At 35.2% G+C, this 18,513-nt stretch overlaps 2 protein-coding genes across 8 annotated transcripts in view; both read left to right on the top strand.

Annotated features, from left to right (window-relative positions):
* LOC138701732 (probable inactive tRNA-specific adenosine deaminase-like protein 3) overlaps positions 1-18,513 on the top strand; it is a 173,242-nt gene that overhangs the window by 55,315 nt on the left and 99,414 nt on the right. The window lies entirely within an intron of this gene.
* gem (transcription factor CP2 like gemini) overlaps positions 4,381-18,513 on the top strand; it is a 506,340-nt gene continuing 492,207 nt past the window's right edge. For 4 of the 6 annotated variants that reach the window (XM_069828902.1, XM_069828883.1, XM_069828892.1 and 1 more), the window contains exon 1: positions 4,381-4,818. The gene's annotated coding sequence lies outside the window, so the exon portion shown is untranslated. The remainder of the gene's footprint in view (positions 4,819-18,513) is intronic. The other 2 variants (XM_069828927.1, XM_069828911.1) reach the window with 1 other exon arrangement.

The raw sequence follows: 18,513 nt of genomic DNA, 5'->3' as shown, positions 1-18,513 counted from the left end.
GTGTGCATCTAATAATATTTTAAAGTTTGGGAGCGGATGGAATGAGAAAATTTTGTGTCTTTGTAATGTGCCAGTTACAACGTCCCTGAAATCTGTCCTCAATATAACAACGTAAACAGCTGGAGTTCTGCTTTAAGGAAAAGGAACCTCGTTCCAGATATATTCATTGGACACAGTGATTTTTTTTCTTAGTTAAGAAGAATTAGCAGTTTTTTTGTCATCCTCACTCGCTACTGTCTTCATCTTTTCTGACGGTGACAGCTGCTGCTGAAGACATGCATTACCAGACACAAATATTCGACATAGAACGTGAATACCAGGGCTCTTCTCTCGAACTTCTAGGGAGGAGAAGAACACTATAAAGCACTCATTAACCTAATACAAGAAAAATAAAAAATAGTTAAAATACACTAATAGCAGTGCTGCTGCTGCTGATGATGATGATGGTGATAATAATAATAATAATAATAATAATAATAATAATAATAATAATAATAATAATAATAACTCAGTTAAGAGAGAGGTTTTATATAGGCTAATATTCTTATTGAATTTGGTATTCCCAAGAAACTAGTTCGATTAATTAAAATGTGTCTCAGTGAAACTTACAGCAGAATCCGTATAGGCCAGTTTCTATCTGATGCTTTTTCCAATTCACTGTCGGCTAAATCAAGGAGATACACTATCACATTTACTTTCTAACTTCGCTCTAGAATATGCCATTAGGAAAGTTCAGGATAACAGGCAGGGTTTGAAATTGAACGCGTTACATCAGCGGATGACGTGAATATGTTAGGAGAAAATTCACAAACGATTAGGGAAAACACGGGAATTTTACTTGAAGCAAGTAAAGCGATAGGTTTGGAAGTAGCTAAATCCCGAAAAGACAAAGTATATGATTATGTCTCGTGGCAGAATATTGTAGGAAATGGAAACATAAAAATTGGAGATTTATCCTTCGAAGAGGTGGAAAAATTCAAATATCTTGGAGCAACAGTAACAAATATAAATTTCACTCGGGAGGAAATTAAACGCAGAATAAATATGAGAAATACCTGTTATTATTCGGTTGAGAAGCTTTTGCCATCTAGTCTGCTGTCAAAAAATCTGAAAGTTAGAATTTAGGCCTATAAAACAGTTATATTACAGGTTGTTCTGTATGGTTGTGAAACTTGGACTCTCACTTTGAGAGAGGAACAGAGATTAAGGGTGTTTGAGAATAAGGTTCTTAGAAAAATATTTGGGACTAAGAGGGATGAAGTTATAGGAGAATGGAGAAAGTTACACAGTGCAGAACTGCACGTATTGTTTTCTTCACCTGACATAATTAGGAACATTAAATCCAGACGTTTGAGATAGACAGGGCATGTAGCACGTATGGGCGAATCCAGAAATGCTTATAGAGTGTTAGTTGGGGGACCAGAGGGAAAATGACCTTTGGGGAGGCCGAGACGTAGATGGGAGGATGATATTAAAATGGATTTGACGGAGATGGAATATGATGATAGAGAGTGGATTAATCTTGCATAGGATAGGGACCTATGGCGGGCTTATGTGAGAGCGGCAATGAACCTGCGGGTTCCTTAAAAGCCATTTGTGAGTATAATAATAATAATAATAATACAATTCTGCAGTTTATTCTCAGTCCCTTTCTCTTTTCTCATTGATTGGTTAAATTAAAAGACGCCTGTTTTCTACATCCGTGTATGATTTATCCAAACAGTGCCACGATAGTATCTTCCTCATCTGTAGCTGGGACTGAGACACAAGCTCTGAACAAAAGATCTTTTGACAAAAACAACTTTGTTATATTGGTTTGCGCCCAATTCGGAAGCAGTAGGTTTATAAGAACAACAGGTTTAATCAAAGTATGTTTTTTTTACATAACACCAACATCAAGTGAATAATTTCAAGGGAAAAATTGTTCCGAGGCCGGGTATCGATCCCGGGACCTTTGGCTGAACGCACCTGAAAGCTAGATTTGCATCAATATCAAGTGTAACGAAGTTAATATAAAAATGCAAACTATAGTCAATCAATTGCAAGTGTTTTTTTGGCGTTTCTTTCGTACTTTATCTGTTTAAAATGCCTCTTTGTTTTAAGAACTTTCAGTGCATACACTTCCTATATCTACTTGGTGCGATTAAGCTTCTCCCTCTAAATCTGAATATTTTAACTTTCTAATGTTGAAAGCTGTATATTTATTCTCATCTGGAAAGGATGACTCAATAGTCCAAACCCTTGCTACTCGTATTTAGTCTGTCCTATACTATACAGTAATATCTATATATGTGTCCATAAATGTGGGGGCATGTTCCTGACACCAAACCATAACAAAAAGTTCATATGAACATGGATCCGCAAACCCTTCGTTAGGGAGTTATGGGTTTATGGGTAATGGTACATGTGATACATTTAACAACACACATTTACAAAAATAAATTGCTCAAAGTGACCTTCTCTTGCTTCGATGCATGCCCTGAGCCTGCGTTCCATGCTTTGCCCTACTCTGTGCAAATGTCCCGGGGTGTTACGGATTTGATCATATGACGTGCTGCTACCGTATTCTGATAATGTAGTGCATATCCGTCATTTCTCTCACTGAATACATCTTGTGATGTGATGAATGTTACTGTGAATAACACAAAACAGAAGAAAAAGCAATCAGACAAAACAAAACAAATGTCATGACCAACTGTAATGAAGAAAGTGGGAAAAATACAAGTTTAAGATGAATTACATAACCAGGGATCACTACAGGAAATTCCTTTCATAACTCCCTAACGAAGGGTTTGCCTACCCAGGTTCATATGAACTTTTTGTTATGTTTTGGTGTCAGAAATACGCCCCCACATTTATGGACACACGCACACGCACACACACACAGATATATATACCCTGTATATGCTAAAGAGTTCCACATGACAGCAATATATTGTGCATGTATGAATAACTTCCTTTCAGAATGATAAGTAACTCCATTCATTCATTTATAGTGTTCTACCCAAGGGGAGGCCTTTCACTGCAAATTCAGCATTCTCCAGTCTTTCCTATTTTCTTCCTTCTTCTTAGTCACCTCATATGATCCACATATCTTATTCTTAATGTCTATTTGGTATCTTCTTCTGCCCCGAACTCTTTTCTCGTTCACCATTCCTTCCAGTGCATCCTTCATTGGGCAGTTTCTTCTCAGCCAGTGACCCAGTCAATTCCTTTTTCTCTTCCTGATCAGTTTTAGCATTATGTATAACTCAATTATAATACGTCATTGTGAATGCTAATACTGTATGATAAAGCAGTTAGTTGAGGATTGGTCTTACATTGTCCCTGTAGTCTCCAAAAACACATTGATCTACACATTATTGACTGATATAAAAACAGGTTTATTATTATTATTATTATTATTATCATTGTGTCAAGTTAAATGTTATCATGATTAATATATTAATTATTCGTATGTATACCCAATAATTGTAGTGTTAATAAATACATACATAGGTACATATTGTGCAACAAATTTACACTCATTATTAATAATTTTCGATCATAACGTAAAAACTAAATGGAAAATCGATACCAGCGGTGTTCTGACGACTTCTTCGGATAGTCTAAACAGTTCTGGTTTTCGGGCACCTTTGGCATCTCTATTCGTAGATGTGTAATTTATAAGTACCTTAAATTAGACACTCGTTAAATGTATTATGTATTCATGTATCGAATGACTGATTTAACCATATGATTATCTCTGATTCAGTAAATTTGGAATGCTTAGCTGTGAAATAAAAATCGCATTCAAATTGCGGTTTTTAACTGCAAGTGGTGCATATACATTAGAAGAGAACAGCAATGAACATGGAAAATAGGTAACGGTTTTATTGATCCTTTTTAAATTGTAACCCTTGACGTGGAATTATAATTCAAGGCATATGGAAGGAAATATGAGGGGAGAAACATGAACACCCGTCCTTGGCAACGATCTCACAGTCATTCCTCCACGAATCCTCCATTTTTAAATGTATTTTTAATGGGCTACCGTCTACCTCGCAAACAAACCTCCATGACGTGATGCCAGGCTCCTATTAATTTTTTTATGCCAGCAAGACAATGGGACACCTTCTGTACACCATGAACCTGAAATGTGTATTGTACCTACATATTATTACGCAAATTGACAAGTCTGTCTTTCTAAGACAAGAGAACCTTCAATGCTCATGCATAAGTAATTAGAATTGTCGCCTCTAATCTACAGGTAGGCATTTTGATTGGTCTGAATAACGTTACCTCACGTGTGGGATCATCCAATAAGCTTTACAGTAAACTTTCCGTATACTGGCTCCACCAAGCGGGAAGAATTCGAAGTTAACCCCCCTGTGGACAAGTTGTGACAACTGAACAGCCGCAGCAGTTGGCCTAGTCGTTGTGTTTTCTGGTTGTGTTCCCGCTGCCTACTTTCTTCCTCGTATGCATGCTGGTGCGGTATAGCCATAGAAACGCAAACATGTGGGGCGTCATACCACAATTTACACCAATTGATGAAGACGACGTAAATGCTTGACACGTATTAAATGCTGTGTTGAGCCTTCAAAATAGAACTGACCCGTACATTAGTGATCATAAGTGATAGATTGTGCAGTGCCATTAACTTATATGACATTTTAAATTGATCTATTGGTGCTTGTAATAAGAAACACAGTTGTGTTCTTGTTTTTTTTAACACATCTATTGTTAAGACACGTGGTGCCGTTCGCAAGGAGTGGATAGTGTTTGTGTTTATCAACACCTGTGACAAAAACGATTCTCTGTCGGCTGTACTTCAAGGTAAGTCAGGATACTTAACTGGAATTTATAGTGCTCATAGGAGCCACATTGTTATTGAATTTGCGACTGTGAACAAGCTTCAGGTAAGCTTATACGTATATTCATTTTTTAATAGTTGTACAAAGTTCACTTGCGTAATGAGGTCGTCGTATCACTCCAACATTTGTTGATTAAAAACCAAACTACGTACCTATGTAAATGCAACTGCCGTCACGTTCCTTTCATTGATTTACAGTGTGTGTATATATGCCTAATATAAGGGAATTGTGATTAGCTTGGAAGTAATAAAACCGTATACCCTTGACGTTTTCAGACTAAATGAAGGGGAGAGGGAAAAGTTCCAAATTGAAATGTATTTTACGTTTATATACTTTTAAAATGCAAGAAGAACTGTTTGCACATTTCTGGTAGCCTACCTGTTTTTCTGTTCTTGCTAATATTGAAGATGCATGGAAGGATTGGTGACAGTCACTGACATTGTTGTTAAATTTGTTAACATAATTGAAGTAATTGTAAAGACCAAAGAACTAAAGAAAAAATAATCAGTTTAATAGAGAGTAACTATTTTAGAATGCTCTAGATTGAAAGTAAGTTGCTTCTTAGGTGAAAGGGAGTGTATGCAAATAAGTAAATTCCACCACATAATATCGGAACTTAAAAGTAAAACATGAAACTACACTAAAAAATTTGGGAGTCATTTCGCGATTCTTCTGTGACCCAAAGCATAAACGCAGAAAAATGCTTTATCTAGGTAACAATACTAAAAATAGTTGAAAAATACAAAGAGGTGTTCAAACTGTAAATCACTGAAGGTAGCAGAAAAATACAAAGTGCTGTTCAAACTGTTTGTAAACGGTAACATATCCCAAGGCTAAACTAGCGCTGAGATAGTTTCTTTCGTACTCCGCTTATAAACTTTGCACATAGGAATCTGTGACAGGTTAGTTTAAGTTTTTGTTATGCCTTTCATATACGATCAATTACATCTCCACAAAAAATCCTTTTATAAATTAAACGATTTTCACTTCCGAATGACCTAAACTACCTCAGCGCTAATTTTACCAAATCCCTCCCAATACTTTGAGAGAAATTAAAAAGTTCAGCAGCAACAGCTACTACTGCTACATTTAATCTGCAGTAATCATTCCCTTCTGTAAGTTAAGACATATTACGACATTCATTATATAGATAGGCCTATTCACGCTGTACAATAGGCTATTGTGGTATGCACAATTCTTTAATTTCGATGTCGTTAAGTTCTCATAATTCAAACTATGCCAGTGACGTAATTTTCGGTGAACATTTTATTTCCGAAATATTTATTATAAGAAGCGGTCAATGTAGAGTATCCACCAGCCACTGAACGAATATTGCACACTTTTATCACTGCCAATGTGGCGCTATAAACCAATTTTCAATACTTTTATCACAACCACAACACATTTCAATGCTTATTGTTATATATAATTATTACTACATTAACACAGTAATATATCACGAAACATGTGAAATGTAATTATTATGAAGGCCGCCATATTTTCTTCCTGGAATTAGTACGATCCACTTCCACTAGATGTTAACCGACACGAGTGGCAGGGCCGGCAATACATGAAAACGAAATAATACTAAATGTGAGGAATGTTACTACAGGTGTGTTGTATTATGTGACAGTTAGTTTAGGTTTGGTGTGTATTATGTGACAGGTTAGGTTAGGTTTGGTGTGTAATATTATGAGAGAGGTTAGGTTAGGTTTGATAGGTACCGTAGTATTACTACTTCGTTGGCGACACAGAAACCCACTGTTACATTAACGAAATATGGCGGTATCCTTCGTTCACGCACGACGATTTTCGTATATAAGTAAGGTACGTATTTATGGCGGGTCGGGCGGGCTTATAGCTCTCCCAGTGATGACATCAATTTCTACTAATCAATACTATAAATCCAAGGCATTTTCAAGGTATTTTATCAAGTTCCTATAGTGGCTAGGACATAAGTAATATTCATCGCCAATAAGATAATGGCACATTTTTAAAGAATTTGTCACTTAAAATGGCATTAACTATAACAGAGACGGCTCCACCATACTCCATAGGCTTTGTCAGGTTTTTAAAATTTATGAGGCAAGAAGAAGTTCTAAAAAGGAAAAAATTATATATATATTTTTTATTTAAGTTAATTAGCTACAATATTTCATTCACAATGAAGACTGATGATGTTAAGCAGTACAGTAATTTATAGTGCTGGTAGTTGAGGGACACTCATGTCAAGAAAAAATGTCATCGTGATATTGTTTAGTCAAAATACGTAGTGTTTAGTGACGGTACGTGCGGAAGAATATTGTGTTTTAAGACGGAGTGTGCCACGACAGAAGGAAGTGTTAGGTGTTATGACTTCGGCCTGACCTGTTTGACCGCCAGTAATGATGAGTAACTCGAGTAGTAGATATGATAAAATTAGTTTTGTTACAGTTATTAATACTAACTTTGCAGACAGACAGCTAGATAATTATACCAAAGAAAATATTGTACAAAGAAACTTCTGTGAACTAAAAACCAAGTCTAAAGAGTGTCTATTTTAGATATATTGTTGATACAAACGCAACAATGGTTGGTTACTTAGGAGAAGGCGAGCGGAAGGAATGTGACCTTCTTGACTGTAGGTATTGATTGTTATAAACATCACTCAGATAAGAATCCCAGTAGCCAGGTTATTACTAATACTGAAAACATCGGTTAAAGTATTCGTATGGAAATTAAGCAATGCTAATTATTTTAGTAAACTAACTATTAATAATAATCGCTTAATTTGGTACGAATTGTATATCAATAGCTGAACTTCTCACGTCTTAAGCACTAGAGTAATCATTAGCAGCTGATAAAGTTTGCAATTCTGCACATTTGTTAACGAATAGTATCGCTATTGCGTCACATAATGTAAGCTTCCATATCACTAATGTACTTCCCCCTGCCGCCTCATCCCGCGCTCTTCTCGAGAGTCACAAACAGTAGTGGCATTTAAGGGGAACAAAGATTGTACTTGAAATAATACAAATGAGTGAAATAAGAAGACAAAACTTGCTAGTTAACATAGTTGATAGTGTAGAAGAATATAGACAAATATGGCTGAACTACGTATAGTACAACTTGTGGAAGACGATACCAAAAAAACCTTTGTTTACAAAACAGGAGGACGTAAAATATTGGATGCCCAATAAAAAAAATGGCATGATCAATTTGGAGGTGCAGGAGGCTTAGGTTTATTGTATCATGAAGGAGAAGAAGATGGGCATCATTCCTTCCTTTCAAAGGTTGTTCAGATTATGTACATTTACTAGACACTCCAGATACAACACCTCGACGTCAATATTATCTACATTTCTTGAAAATATTTATTAATTTTTTTACAGTAGATTAGAAAAACAGTAGGCTAGGCCTATATTCTTCTTGTTCTGTCTTACAATATAGGGGTAGGCCTAAGCATTTCGCCTGTTCTTCAGTACTCCGCCTCCTTTCCACTTTTTTTTCGGTATACCTGTAATTTTTTTTTTCCAACAGAGAACTTATCTCTTGCTATTTTTATAATTCTTCAATTTTTCAGACGAGTTACAGGATCATCCCATTTTTTATTTTGAATCCAATGTGTATTTAGTTTTTCAAATCATGTCCTATATTTCACTTCTGACTTAAGTTAATGTCTGAATATTTTAATTAATATTCTTAAAACTTTTATTTTACTACTTTTGTTTCTGTTGGAGCTGATCCTGTTTCTGCTGCTATTAAACTGAGTTATACATTCCTTCTTTTACATCAACTTTTAAAATTATATTTTTCCAAGTTGTTTTCCATAAACAACCTACAATTCTGTCGGTCTTGTTTCGTCAGTACTTTTTTAACGTACATAGGTGGCAATATTTATGCCCATATGTTTTAATTTTGATATTTGTTCAATAATATTATCATTAGGCCTACATATTCAAAATGGCCAGCTGTCTATTACTACTTCAACGATTTGACAATCGAAATCCCATACTAAAATTTGACCATCGCATCGGTTTGATGAATGAGATGACGAACGTCGATAAATTAAAATATCTGTTAACTTGTTGTGATCATGGATTGTGTAGTTAGTCTTAAAGAGTCTATATGGGGAACCAAAAATGCCAATAATACACGGAAATACTTTATATTTGATTTCATCAGTAAAACAACTTTATGGAAACACGTTTAAAATTTTGTAAGTTGAAATTTCTTACAGGAACTACCGTATGTAGTGGCTGGTAGAACAGGTTGCGCAGCTAGAGAATCGGCAAGCCGAAGTTATTGTGAATGTTGAGACAGCTAAAAAATAAGCTTCATAAAAAAATGAACTGCCATCTCACGTTTGTTATTATATCTTCCATTCGTGAATAGCTGGAAGTTATCGATCATGAAATCTGACATAACTGTCCTTTTCTAAGCGTAAACTATTTGAACACAATAATTTCTAGTGTTAACTCAACGGATTCTTCAAATTCAGATTAAGGAGAAAACATTAAACAATTTTTTTTCGAAGTTCGAAAACAGTGTATTCTGAAATCTGCTTTAAACTTCATCAGAGGAATTAAATCGTATGGAAAAGATTTTGCAATAGTTGCACTGCAGACTTCTCGAAGATAGAATGGTGAACAGTAAATATATAACAAATTCATAATTTTGGTGTAGTCCTGAGTTAGAGTAATAACAGTTAATTTTATATAGGTACGCTAGAATGCTAGATTCAGGACAAAATGGGTTGACTACTACTTCAGGCAGTATTTTAAACTAAGGATAGCAATTGTAAATTGGGTTTAGAAATGTTTAACACTATGATTGACACAAAATGTTATCGCCCTAAAATTAAAAAAAAAATCTGTTAATTTTTATTTGTAATTAAAAAAAATTGCTTATACATTCCGGGTTAAGGAGTTAGGTACAGCTTACAGCACTAAAATTTTGGAAATATTCAACAAATTAGTATGTGTAAAACACTGTCCTATATGTAAAAAATATTTTTACGATTAAAAAAATTACATTTTTTTTTTTTTTTTTTCAAAATTCAGTTCACTGTGCAGTGATGAAGCGTTTCCCACATAACTAAAAAACTATCCAATATTCTGTGATGAAATTTTTTGTGTCTATTTATGCATGTCACATCTACAATATGATGCAAGCTCACTTCTCTACTTTCGATAGATTGTCTGATAAAAAAATAATTTAAAAATGGTCAAATATCAGTATTTTCTTCTAACACAAAATAAAAAAAAATATTATTTATTAAGGAATGTAGTTGAAAGAGCATGGTATTGTAAACATTAGTTTCAGCAATAAAATAAAAGAGAGAGAACATGAAAAAGTTAACAAGTTTATGAGTTATAAGGGAAACGCTTCATCACTGCACAGTAAACTGCCCCCAATTTGAATGAAAAAATATATAAATATATATATTTTTTTTTTGAAATCGTAAAAATATTTTTTTTCATATAGGAGAAGGACAGTGTTTTACACATACCAATTTCCATTATTGTACAAGATACAGTAATGGAGGAAAAAATGTTGAATATTTCCAAAAATTTTATTGCTGTAAACTGTACCTAACCCCTTAAATTATTTGAAGTGAAGTATGACATTACATAAAATAGAAACACGGTGTAAGTATAACACCAAAAATATTATGAACAAATTTTGTTATTCCTAGATGTATGATTTTTATATGCATAAAGAAGTGTGAAACATATTATTTCTGATGTTATTAAACTTTCTGTTTGAAGAGGGAGGGGAAGTATCCTAAAGAATTCCCTGAAACACTTCGAAGCTCTTATAAGTGCTCGGAAATAGTTCTAGGGATGATCGAGGCGTAAAAATTGGACTTTACTGCAAAAACTATAATCATATCTTTATTTATGAATTGTTATTGAGATGCCAGAAAAGATGCATAGTCATGAAAATTCTAATCCTATTCATGATTCAGGAAGCCAGATGAGTGATCTGTTAAAATATTAATACAAAATACAATATTATTTCAAGCCCAAAATGGATGTTAATTGTAGATACACCTAGTGACATTGAGACGAGGTCGCCCACTGAAGGTTGTGTTGTTAAGGTCAACCACGTTGATATTGTTAAAGCATCAATGAAATTGTACCGATCGATACGTCATTTGCCTTTGGATGTAACGTCTCGTTAACATTATTATTTATATGACCTACTTACATACGATTTGCAATATGGTATCTTTGTGAACGCAATAACAAGTGTGACACTACATAAAGGGTTAGGCCAGCTCCATTGTAAAATTAACAGTCCACTTTATAAAGTGTAATTATTACTTGTGCTGGAATTCAGTGCTGTAAATTATGAGACGAAACGGACAATGGTATGCAACTGCTAAACGGCAGATTTAACGCAATGCATGACTTACAGTTATAGCGGATATGAATTTCTTTTAACAGCTTGGGCATTTCTTGTGACAGTGCATTATATGCCATGTGAAGGCCATCATTGTTCGAACTCATATGTTTGAGTTCGGTCCGATTTTATATCGAAATCAAGCTAAAAAATTCACAGAAAATGAATGTAGAGAAATACCTGGGTAAGATATTGCAAATTTTTTATTTGTTAAAAAATTATAAGAGACATTTTATTTTTTTGCATGAGAAAGACTTCCAACTTCGGAGTTCTTAGGCTAATGAACAGTGAGTGACCTCTAGGTTTTTAATATATAGGGTGTATCAAAAACAATCATCCGATTTCAAAAGGCTATATCTTTTACATGCATGAACATAGAACCTTGCGGTAAATTTTAAAATACACATCTGAATAGACAGTTTTTCTTACGGTTTTCACAAACACGATAGTCAAACTCGTTCTATACTTGAGCGAGCATGTCTGATTTTACTGCAGCCACTGCTGTTACGTGGTGTCGCAATTCGTTGACATTTGTTGAAAGGAGGCCACATAAACGTAGTCTTTCACAAATTCCCATAAGAAAAAATCAGATAAGAGATCGGGCGACCTTGGTGACCAGTGGTGAAATGTCAAATACGTAGGCCCCTTACGGCCGATGCATCGTTGAGGAAGCTCATTGCTAAGAAATGCTCGGATATGTACGGGGCAGTATAGTGGTGCTGTTCTGTTGGAAAAATGAAATTATCGGAATCTGCTTTTAATTGCGGAAAAAGCCATTTCTGCAATATGTTCAAATATGAGATTCCCGTAACACTGTTTTCCAACGACTGTGGATGAACTGAGACACTGCATAACAACAGCAGTGGCTGTAGTAACACTACACATGATCACTCAAGTGTGGAACGAGTTTGACTATCGTGTAGGTAGATGTATTCCGTATATGGTGTAGTGTTTGTTTGGTTTTTTTCATTTAGGAGAGAGGGGATTCTGATCTTCCATTCTTATGATATGATCCTACCGATTTTGCTTTAAAGATTTATTATTTTACGTAATTTGAAAAGCTTTGATCTTTTATATCTGCATCTTTTCTTATTGAGGGTGTGTGCGGTCTAACTTGAAGTATGAGGAATCTCATCGCTGGACATTTTTTGTCAGATGCCAAGTTCAGTTTTTACTATTGGATCCCCTTTGATACTGTCATCAACTTAAAGAATTGTAACTGTGTAATTTTATTGTTTTCTGTGCCCGTGTTCCTCGATTTTGTCGCATATCGTCGGTACGTGTATGTTGAACTATAAAGAATGGAAACTGTTAATTTTATTCTAAACGAGGGAGAAATCGTTGACGAATTACTTAGAATAGATGTAACTTTGGCTTTTTCCATTACTAGTAAAATAGTCTATATAAAACAACGCTTTGGAAGTTGCACTTTCCCTTCGTCGTTAGGTAAATAAAAAAGCATAAAATAGAATATCCTATTGGTTGGGGTCGTTAGAAATGGCCAACTCCGTGTGACTTGACTTCTTTAAAATTTGCTAGTGAAGTATACAAGAAAAACTTGATAGCGATTCAGACTGAGAGATCTGCCTTCACTTAAATAAAGGTTAGAGTAGTATCTTTTTTTTTTTTTAGTTGGTTAGCCTATTTAACGACGCTGTGTCAACTACTAGGTTATTTAGCGTCGAAGGGATTATGATAGCAAGATGGTATTTGGCGAGATGAGGCCGAGGATTCGTCATAGATTACCTGACATTTGCCTTGTGGTTGGGGAAAACCTCGGAAAATACTCAACCAGGTAATCAGTCCAAGCGGGAATCAAACCCGCTCCCGAGCCTAACTCCGAATCGGCAGACAAGTGCCTTAGCCGACTGAGCTACGCCGGTGGCGAGTAGTATCTTACTCGTTGCCTTTCTAACAAATGTGGATTTAACCATTTGTAACGACTCAGCTACAGAGAACCTATTCAACAAAAGAGACTTGATTATAAAGGCAACAAACACAATAATGATTAAATGAAAGATTTTAATTAATCGATTTGTAGAGTAATAGTTAGCATGACTGAGAAACAAGCGGGCCCGTAAATCCTGGTTGGGACAAGTTATCTGTTTGAAATTGTGAGCACAGTTACCTCAGACACGACACCGGGCCTACACTTGAGATAACATAGGACAAAACGTTGACAACGGACAGACATCCATCCCTAGCCTCAACGAATGAAGCTACACCGCGGTCGACGATATAAAGTGGACTATAGTGAGAATACTCGTATGTGGCGTAAACCATGTTCATTTTAGGTCATATACATTTTACCAGATTTTTAGTATGAAAGAGAGGCTATATAGGGTAGATTTTCATTGATGGTCTTAAGAGTTCTCTCCACTGCTATCATCGTACATTACCTCCATTAGCAGCATATTATCTCTCAGAATGTGAAATTTTGAAGGGTTGTACAATTATTTTTGTTACCGAATATTAAAACTGTACGTTTTTTCACTGTTAGCGCGTTATATTTCACCGGAAGCATTTGAATTCGCGCTACAGGATACAGATCAGTATGTGTTCACATAGTGTGGAAGTGGGTGTTGACGTTTGCGGAAATACGTCGTGTATGTGATTAAACAGGCTTTGCAGTAACAGAGTGTTTATTAATGCAGTGTTTCCGTCGATTTCTTAACTTATGCACCGGTGTCGTATCTTAAAAATTCTGCTTCAGAACTCTTCCACTTCGTAAATTTAAACAATCCATTTTTGAATTCCTTCGCTGTTATTCAAGTGGCTGTTTTTTCCGCTGTACATTTCGGTGGTATTTGTGATAGCGAGAGGAGTCTGAGGTTACCGAACACCACAATGGTGACGTAATAGAAATATAACCCGCACACCACTATTGTAGAGAGAGGGATGGAGTGGGTATCGTATTGCAGTGAATAACAGTGCACGAATAAGAAGAGGTTGGGAGTATGATGCCATACTTGAGTAGAGGCAGGACATATGTCGCGACACAGCTTTAGGCGATCATTGCACTATAGAATTACTTCACATTTGCCTTGGAGTTGGAAAAATCTCAGAAAAACTCAATCAAACCATCGGCCCACTTGAAATTCCGAATCCACACCCGAGCTCATCCGCAAATATTGAGACCAACTTGCTACCATCTGAGCTTTACTTCCCCCCCTGAGAAAGCCACGATAAGAATATTATCGCCATATAAAGCCATCGTTGCACACGTGGACCTCCAGTCTGTTGGCAAGATAATCGCTAGATCCCCGAGGACGACGTTACTGAATATACCGGGACATCATTTTGTTTTTACTAACATTTCCAGTATCATCCTGACTATACCTTTGGAATAACGGTAGAGAACCAGAAAAACTGTTCGTTACCCCCTTCCAAGACCGGAGTTTGATGATACTAGTATAAAATACAAACAAATCCCTTTACTAAGTATAGGAGGGAAGAAAAGTAGTGCATCCATTCACGTAAACTGGGAACTATTACGATTTTGAATGATAATTTTCGTTAGGATTTTATTTAATCAATATACAGTAAAATATTACAATAGGCATTCTTACTCGCTAATTGAACTATCCAGGCGGACATATTCATTATGCAATGTATAGTACAATATGGAGAGTGCTTTAAATTGAAAAGTAATCAAAATCGGGATATTTTAAATAAATTGTTGGTAATGGTGGACGTTCATTTCGATACAGGCTTCAGTTATTTTGTGCATATTATCGAAAACGTTTTTTAAGCATATTTTCTGAAATGTAATGCACGAATGCATTTTTTTCATGAATGTAATACTTTAATTTCCTTCTATTGTTGTAGGATGTTTAGCAAACACAACTGTTTTACAGTAACCCCAAAAGAAATAATACAAAACACTCAAATCAGTCGACATGGTGGGCCATAATCCTGCGCCTGTTGAATTAACTCTACCTACTCTATAACAGAGTACCTTACGTACTGTAAATTCAATCTTCACTTCTGCTCGATCCGCACAGATAAATTTACCCAGATATGCTATCTACTGTCCGTCCAAGTGATCATGTCGCAGGGTCATAGAAAGGAGGGAAATCACGTGAAAGTTATTTACTGAACGAGGACATTTTATTTAAATTATTTTAAACACTTTATAATATTACGTAGACGTCCAATTCCTAAGCAGCAATTATTTTCAGAAAAGAGCTAAGACAGTCCAACCACTAGCCTTTACAGAGGGGCCAGCAGAAACTGGTGGGGAAAACCGGAAAGCGACGTAACCAAACGGACACAGTAGCCTACCTGTGCGAAAATATGATTTAATAATGAATGCACTTTATTCACTGGAAAATACGACTATATTTCTGGAACTCAGTACTGTATACTGTGACCATAAGGCGACTTTGACTGCATATGCGGTCTTGGTTCTGTGTGGAGGACGTGTGGAAGTTTACTATTTAGTAGAAGGGTTGGGAAGGAAGTACAATAAAAAATTCAGGTACAATAAAAATTGAAGTAAAAATAAAATGATGTCCCTGTACATGAAGAAATAAATCATTGTACATAAGTATGAAATAGATAATAAACTATTTAGTTTACTTTTTGTTTCTGCTCGATAATCAGTCGTCGCTTATTTTTCGAATGGCTCTTCGCTTATGTAGTTGGGTATACACTTCCTCAAAAGAAATCGACAGTGCGGAGGAAAGTTTAACGATATAATAATACTGTAGGCCTATTTATGCCAAATATTTAGAACAATAATTTATATAACTTTTTATTTCGCTTAATACAGTAAACATTAGTGTTGCGCAGACAATTTAAAAATCTACTATTTGGTTTAAATAAATCTTCGCTTAAACTATTACTTTGGTTTTTGTTTTTTTTTTTTTTATGAATGTTGGTGAATGAGAAAGGTCTTCCGCTCTTGTATTTTTCCTACAGGATGTGTTTCCGATTGTAGCGCTTCAAATAACTCAGTTTCCTTGTTAATGTTTCAAGAAATAGATGTTTTATCTGAAACTTCCTTACACAATACGTAATAGTTGCTCTCGAACGACCACAAACAAAATTATTAGAAATAGTGCTATATTTGTATTGATAAAAATTCTTCCTCAATACTCATGTGTCGTGGTTAGGAATTCTGAGCATATGGTAAGCTTATATCGAAATAACTGAAGACTTAAAAATATAAATTTTGTTCAGATTTTTCGTGAATATGTTGTTGAAAATATTGGTAGTGAGCGTTGCCAGAATTTACCATTCTTACATTCTTTTAAATCTTACCAATATATGAATTATTTTTCTTGCAAGTCATTTAATTTAAGGATTGTAAAACTCGAATGTTGAATTTAAAAAATCGATTGTATTCTGATTAAAGGATATTGATTGACCTTTCTGATCATTAAAACTTACGTACTGCAGTACTGTCTAATGAATGCACATCAAATATTGTACATAACCTATCAATAATTGAAGCGTCGGCTGGAACAACGTTATAAGTTACATTTGGTAAAATTTACAGGAGCTACAAAAATGTGTACACGTACAACGTTGTTCTTATACGGTGGCAAACTTTTGAATGGACAAATTTCACGTACTGCATTAATGGACAGTTGCAAGCCAAAGAGTACAGCAAGATAACATGACATACAACATTATTACACGGAAACACGCCGAATGAAAATTTTGTAACGTTGTTCCAGCCGACGCTTCAATTATCGATTTTTAACTGTAAGTAGATATTCTGGTAAAATTAACTTTTTCTTGTTGTAGTCTAGTACATAAAAGTGTGCTTCGATTAAAAGTTTATTACTGAACAAATTTATGTTTTGCATTGAAACATACACGTAATAGTAATAATGTCATCATCATGTTAAATGGTTTATACTTATTATCCTGTATTGAATTTTAATAGACTTATTTTCATCTATTCAAATGTTCTCTCACATCCCGTTATCCTTTGTTTGAATTATTTGGGAAACCTTCTTGTTGGTAAGCTCTTATATGAAGTGCATAGAGTATTATTATTATTATTATTATTATTATTATTATTATTATTATTGTGATCTATTGAAACTACTGCTGAAACATACTTGAACTGATTCTCATCAACATTAGACATTCACGAGTAACTGGACTCGTTGGTTTTTGTGGTTAATTTCACGTAAAACCACCACTTACGACAAAGCAGGCTGAACAAGAGACTAGAAATAGGCCATATGAACAAAATAATACAAATATCGACTTCCTTACTGGTAATCGAACTCGGGGTCATTGAATTTGTAAAACGTTATGCTACTGTTACATGAGCTATATTGTGATGTTTCGTGAATGTCCTTTTTTTACCGTAATTTAAATAGTGATTTCGATTAAATAGGTTGCCAAGTAGAAGATATCGAGTTATATTCCTGACCATACGTTACTCCCGTATTGATTTGATGATCATGCACCTCTGTCCTGGTGAGGAATGCGGATGTGAGGTCAGTAATCGTCTGGTCTACCTTGTCCTCCATGGGCCATTGTTCCATGAATTTTATTTTTATTTCTGACACGCAGTAGATTTTTCTTTTCGTCATAGCTTCTGAAAGGATTCTATTGGCTTATTCATTCCCTTCACAGCGAGTACCGGAGGTTATTCAGTTGAGGATCAAATGAGGCCGAAATGCGTTTCTGATTAAGCATTTTCTCATGATGTGGCTGCAGAAATCTCCCATCCTCTCTCTCACAGGCATTCATAGAATCTCAAGTTGCTAACTGTGGCTTTAATTTCTGGTTCTACTTTATTTTTTATTCGTTATTATTAATTAGATCAGAGACAGGACAACTTAGCATCCATCGTGAGCCTTTTGAAAGTTCTTGACGAAACTGAATCTTCAAAATATTATTATTAGCAGCAAGTTGTTTCTTTTTATGTATATTTAAGTTTCCAATTCTAAGTTTATACATATAGGCCTATATTATGTACAGTAGTGGCAAAAAAACCAGACCGACGGAATAATCAAAGTCCCCGAAATGAGCCACTGCGCATGCCACGCCCGCATTCACAAGATAGCGAATAATCTATTGAAATTGTTGTAGTTTCGACTGCTGACGTAGCCCATTTCGAAAGCCATTAGAAAATAAGCTGGTGAAATTCATGTTCTCGGAATAAGTTAATTAAGTAGTAAAATATCGCTGCAATCAAAAAGTATTGGGAATAAATTTGAATAAGGAACAAAAAAAAGTTTCCTTCCCAGGCAGATTCGAACCACGAAAGTCTTAGTTACCAGCCTATCATGCTCTGGAGTGA

The sequence above is a fragment of the Periplaneta americana genome, chromosome 1 (genome assembly GCF_040183065.1).
Source record: "Periplaneta americana isolate PAMFEO1 chromosome 1, P.americana_PAMFEO1_priV1, whole genome shotgun sequence".
Lineage (NCBI taxonomy): Eukaryota > Metazoa > Arthropoda > Insecta > Blattodea > Blattidae > Periplaneta > Periplaneta americana.
This window is presented reverse-complemented; position numbering and strand designations above follow the sequence as displayed.